This window comes from Galeopterus variegatus, unplaced genomic scaffold (assembly GCF_000696425.1).
Source record: "Galeopterus variegatus unplaced genomic scaffold, G_variegatus-3.0.2 Scaffold1254, whole genome shotgun sequence".
NCBI lineage: Eukaryota > Metazoa > Chordata > Mammalia > Dermoptera > Cynocephalidae > Galeopterus > Galeopterus variegatus.
This window is the reverse complement of record NW_007727365.1, coordinates 59,762-65,282: the sequence shown is the minus strand read 5'-3', so window position 1 is coordinate 65,282 and position 5,521 is coordinate 59,762. Positions and strand designations below refer to the sequence as shown.

Here is a 5,521-nt window from a genome sequence, read left to right as displayed (position 1 = left end):
GGGGCCGCCTGTCCGTCTGTCCGTCCCTCCATCCCTGCCTGTCTGTCTGTCTGGGTTGGACGCTCAGACACCCGTCGGAGGGAGGAGGAAGAGAGGGGGAAAAGACAGGGGATGGGGCTGGAGACCCTGGAGTCCGGGCAGCGGGCGGGACCTAGCCTCCCCGCCCCCAAATTGGGAGAGTGGGGACTGCATCGCCTCTGCTGGGGCCTCGTGAGATGCATAGGCCCCATCCTCTATACCCCTTCCCCAAAGAAAATCCTTCTGGGCGCCAAATATGTGTTAAGCCCAGGTCCGAGTACTTTGCATGCATTGTCTTCTTGCAGCTTGGGAGAAAGGGGGTGATAGTCCCCGTTTTATAGAGAAAGAAACTGAGGCTTAGAGCAAGAGACTTACCCAAGGTCACACAGCCAGGATCCAAACATGCCCCCTCTGGGCCCCCCTACCAGGGCTCCATCTTCCCCAAGTCCTGGTGTGCTTGGAGATCTCCGGAGGTACCCAAGGTCACACAGCCAGGATCCAAACATGCCCCCTATGGGCCCCCCTACCAGGGCTCCATCTTCCCCAAGTCCTGGTGTGCTTGGAGATCTCCGGAGGGGGCGAGGTGGGGGAAGGGGTTCTTAGGGCCTCCTGAGGGAGGGATCACTGCTCACTGAGAGGAAGCTCAGTTTCTGAGGATCCTACCAAGATCTTGACTCTCCGGTGACACTTCTTTCCTACCTGGTCCCAGCCCTCCTTAAGCCGAGAGGAAGTAGCAGCACCAGGGTCTGACTTCTAGACTCTCTGGGTGCCCTAATGGTGGAAGATGAGCAGAGGTCTCCAGAATAACTTGAAAAGGCACCATCTCTCTCTCCCTCTTCATGTCATTCCTTGAGACTCCCAACCTCCTCCCGGGTGTCCCTCACTGTCTCCCGCCCGCCACATCTCTGTGACTTTCTGTGTCTGCTTCTCTTCCTTAAGCTGTCTTTCTGTCTCTGTCTCTGCGTTCCTCTGCATCGATTTCCCTGGTCTTCCCTTCTTACATTTCTGCACCTCTCTCTCTTCCTGCCCCGCGTCTCAGTCTCTCTCTTCCCCTCCCCCAGCCCGCAGACCTTAGCTCCACTTGCAGATCCCATCCCCAAGCCTGTGTGTGGTCAGAGCTTCCCGTTTGGGGAAACCTGAGCCGAGGCTGCGGGGGAGGGGGCTCTCCTCGTTGCTGACCTCGACTGCCCCCTCCCCAGATGGGGAGTGGGGAGGAGAACCGAAGCCAGACTGCGGGGCTGCACGCCAGCCCCTCCCCCTCTCAGGAGTGGGACCCTGCACATTCTTCTCTGGAAACAGAAACAGCTGTGGGAGGCCCCACCCCCTCCCAAAGTTAAAGACGGAGTGTGGGGGCCTTCACCAGCTCCCCCCACCCCAAGCAGGCTGGGCTTGGGAATGCACCTCCCAACCCGACCGGGAGAGAGAGCGAGGCGTGAAGATGGGTTAGCCTGTCCTTCCCCGCTCTGCCCCCAGTCTCCCCGTCTCCTTGGCCCCCACCTTCCTCATCTCTGCCCTTCAGTGTCCCTCTTCTCTGACCCTCTGTCTCCCCCTCTTCCCAGCCTTCTGTCCTCCTGGCCAGCATAGGATGGTAGTGGAGAGGCCTCTTCCCCCCTCCACACCAGTCTCCAGGCAAAGCTGGTCCCAGCGTCAGGGAGGAGGCGGTGGCAGGCGGGGGGAGGGAGACAGCAGCACGGAAGGAGGAGCAGAGAAGCGCTAAATATAAACTTCTTTAGTGTCGGGGGTTCCTGGGTCTTCTGAAGAGGGGGTGGGGACCTCCTCTGATCCCTGAGCCTCTGTCTCATGAGGCTTACCCCCCATCCTCGCCCCCACCCAGGAGTACACTCCCTCTGAAGCAAGAAAGACAGAAGCCAGACTTGATTACTTTCTAATAAGAATGGTGGGGGTGCCAGGTAAAGACTATTGCAGAGAAGAGTGGCAAGAATCCTGGGTGGAGGCGGGGGTTCCCTAGGTCCTCTTTGCTCCCAAGAAGGAAAAAGATCCCTTTCAGCAAGATGGACTTAAGTTAGACTTGGAGAAGGACTTTCTAACAAAGATATGAGGGCATTAGACATTGTCTAGGGGCATATGAGGAGAGTAAAAAAGATCTGGGCAAGTCTGGGCAAACAGGTCTCCACGGGTTCTAACCACATTCTTGTTAAGCCTCCCTGAGCTGGATGGCCCGACTGTAGAGGGGCTTGCAATGAAAGGATAAGGGGCATTGTGGGGAGACAGGGAGCCAGATTCAGGCCAAAGATCTTCTGGTCTTTTAAAGATTCATCCTTTTGCAGCTGGAAGAAATGAGGTCAGACTTGCAAATAGGGGTTGTAGCCTGGGGGGGGAGGGGGATATTTGAGAGGGTCTGGGCATGGGGGAGGAGGAGGCATCTCTTGTCTGTCCCCCTAAGCTCTTCCCTGTAGTGGAAGAACTGAAATTAGACCTGCAGAACTTACAAAAAAATTCCATCCTTTTACATTTATTTTTAATTATACAAGTAAAACATTTCTATTTTCCTTGTAAGAAATCCATCGCTCTCATGTACATAATAATACAAGCTAGCATTTATGAAGTGCTTAAAAGAAACTGCTGTTTTAACTCATTTACTTAAAAAAAAAAATTTTTTTAAAGATGACCGGTAAGGGGATCTTAACCCTTGGCTTGGTATTGTCAGCATCACGCTCAGCCAGTGAGCAAACCAGCCATGCCTATGTGGGATCCGAACCCGTGGCCTTGGTGTTATCAGCACCGCACTCTCCCAAGTGAGCAACGGGCCAGCCCCTTGTTTTAACTCATTTAATCCTCACAACAATCCCACAAGAGCTGGAGTCCTATGATGCCCATGTTACAGAAGAAAAAACAGACCCAGAGATGTGAAGTCACCCACCTAAGGTCACACAGCTGGGAGGTGGCAGAGCTGAATTTGAACCCTGGCAATTTGTTGCCAAGTCATGCCTCCTTTTTTTTTTTTTTTTTTTTTTAAAGATGACCGGTAAGGGGATCTTAACCCTTGGCTTGGTGTTGTCAGCACCACGCTCAGCCAGTGAGCAAACCGGCCATCCCTATATGGGATCCGAACCCGGGGCCTTGGTGTTATCAGCACCGCACTCTCCCGAGTGAGCCACGGGCCGGCCCAAGTCATGCCTCCTTAAACACATCATTCTACCATGCAGTCTCTCCATCCTTCCCTTGACCACCTAAATCCAGTCTCCCCGACATCACCACTATTGTCACCTTCGTATGAGTCCCTCCAGACCCCTTCCAATATATCTACTCACAGAAACAGTTTACATACCAAGAAATGTAGAGTTTTCAAAAAAGCTTTGCTTTTTACAAATTCCAGTTTCTTGGGTGAGGTCCCAGAGACTAGGCTAGGCCAGTAGTTCTCAAACTGTGGCCCTTTGACCAGAAGCGCCACATCACACGGATCTTGTCAGAAATGCAAATTCTTGGACCTGACTCCAGACTGGAATCAGACTCTCTGGAAGTGGGACTAAATAATGTGGGTTTTAATAAGCCCTCCCAGTAATTCTGACTCACGCTCATGCTATATACACATTCTGTACTTTTCTCTTTCTGCTCATTGCTATATCTTGGTGATGTTTCCACACAGAAATTTCAGGCTGGCCTTAGCTCAGTTGACTAGAGCACATCCTTATAACACTAAGGTTCATGGGTGGGCATCCCCACACCAGCCAGTGCCAAAAAAAAAAAAAAATTTTGCTTGATTCCATTTTAACAGCTGTATAAGTATTCCACTGCAGACATTCATTCCTTTATCAAATATTTCCTCAGCACCTACTTTGTGCCAGGCACTGTTCAGGCACTCGGGTGGGAAGTGCAACCTTTAACAAAACAGACACAAGTCTCTGCCCTCCTAGGGCTGACATTCTAGTGAGAGAGACAATAAAGAAATGACACTTTGATATACAATTCTAATTCAAGAGGTCCTTACTGCTATAAAGCATAGCAATGGGGTGAAGAATGACAGGGAAGTTATTTTGGAAAAGTGTCAGATAAGTGATCATGTAACCAAAGACCTGACTGCAGCAAGTGTGTGAGCCAGTAGGACATGTGGGGGAAACATTCTCCTGAGGTGGGAGCATGCATGGCATGTTCGAGAGAAAGCAAGGAGGCCGGCACGGTGAGAGTGGAGTGAGCAAGCCCGTGGTTTGTTGGGGGGCATGACATGGAGTCTGTGTATGGTCTGCGATTTTTTTGGCCACTCCCTGATGCTGCACTATGCAGCTGCTTTTTTGAGTTCTGCTCAAAGATGACTCCACCATGAGCATCTCTACATACCCAGGGCAGGAGCACAAACTGGAGTGATTTGTTGACCTTCCTTGCATAAACAGGCCCAGATGGGGGCTTCTGTTCTGGGGGAAAGGGAGAGGACAGGGTCCAAAAGAGGAGTCGGACGAGTCAGAAGCTGGGGCGGTGGGGAGGGAGGAGTTTGAGGCTCGGAGAGCCGGCCAGCTTTTCTTTCTGCCCTAAATAGGCAGGGCTGGGTGCCTGCCCTCCCACCCCCTCCTCCCTCCTTCCTTCCCTCCTGCCGTCCAGACAAGCTGCTTTTGTCTGAGGGTCAACCGTCAGACTGAGGCTGCCACTACCTCCGGCCCCACTCAGACCCGTGTGAGACTTTTCCTGGCTCTGGCCCTCAGTTTTCCAAAGCGAGGTTAAGTCCTAGTGTCTTGGAGACCCCATCTGTGTTGTTTCAACCCCTACTCCCACCCCTGTCATGGTCATTTCCCTAAAGGGGTTCTCACCTTCATTTATTCATTAAAAAAAAAAAAATCCGATATAAAGATGACCAGTAAGGGGATCTCAACACTTGACGTGGTGTTGTCTGCACCACACTCAGCCAGTGAGCGAACCGGCCATCCCTATATGGGATCCGAACCCGTGGCCTTGGTGTTATCAGCACCGCACTCTCCTGAGTGAGCCACAGGCCGGCCCTATTCATTTATTCATATCATTCTGATAAGAAATGGTCTTTTCCTACATCAAGAAAGATCCAGGGTAGACTCACAGAAATTTCCCATGGGGATGAGGAGCGGTGGACAGACACTGGGGGCTTTTGATGGGAATGGAGCAAGGGCAGGAGGAAGTGGTGGTCCCTGGGGTAAAGGATCGCTGCTGCAGTATCTGTAAGGCTAGTCTCATAGAGAACTTTCCAGGAGGCATAGGGGGATCAAAGAGGTATATGGGTCATGGTCAGCCTATTTTATCCATATGAGGGAAAAAGTCAGTGTGCAGTGGGAAGGGCTTAAGGAGGGCTTGGGAAAGGACTTTCTATTGGTGATAAGGGGGAATGGGGGAAGATGGGAGCATCTGAGAAAGGAGGGTCAAAGACTGGGAGAAGGCAGACCCATGGCTGAGGGATCTGCTGGGTCCTGGACACCACCTTTTAGCTGTGGACTGTCCTTACAGCAAGAAGACCTGAAGTTAGATTCAAAGAGGGACGTTTTAATAGGGAGTAAAAGGCCATGAGACAAATGGGGGGGGGGGG

The 5,521-nt window shown here is 52.0% G+C and overlaps 1 protein-coding gene across 1 annotated transcript in view; it reads left to right on the top strand.

Annotated features, from left to right (window-relative positions):
- The window catches only part of DACT3 (dishevelled-binding antagonist of beta-catenin 3), a 10,764-nt gene that overhangs the window by 783 nt on the left and 4,460 nt on the right, over positions 1 to 5,521 (top strand). The window lies entirely within an intron of this gene.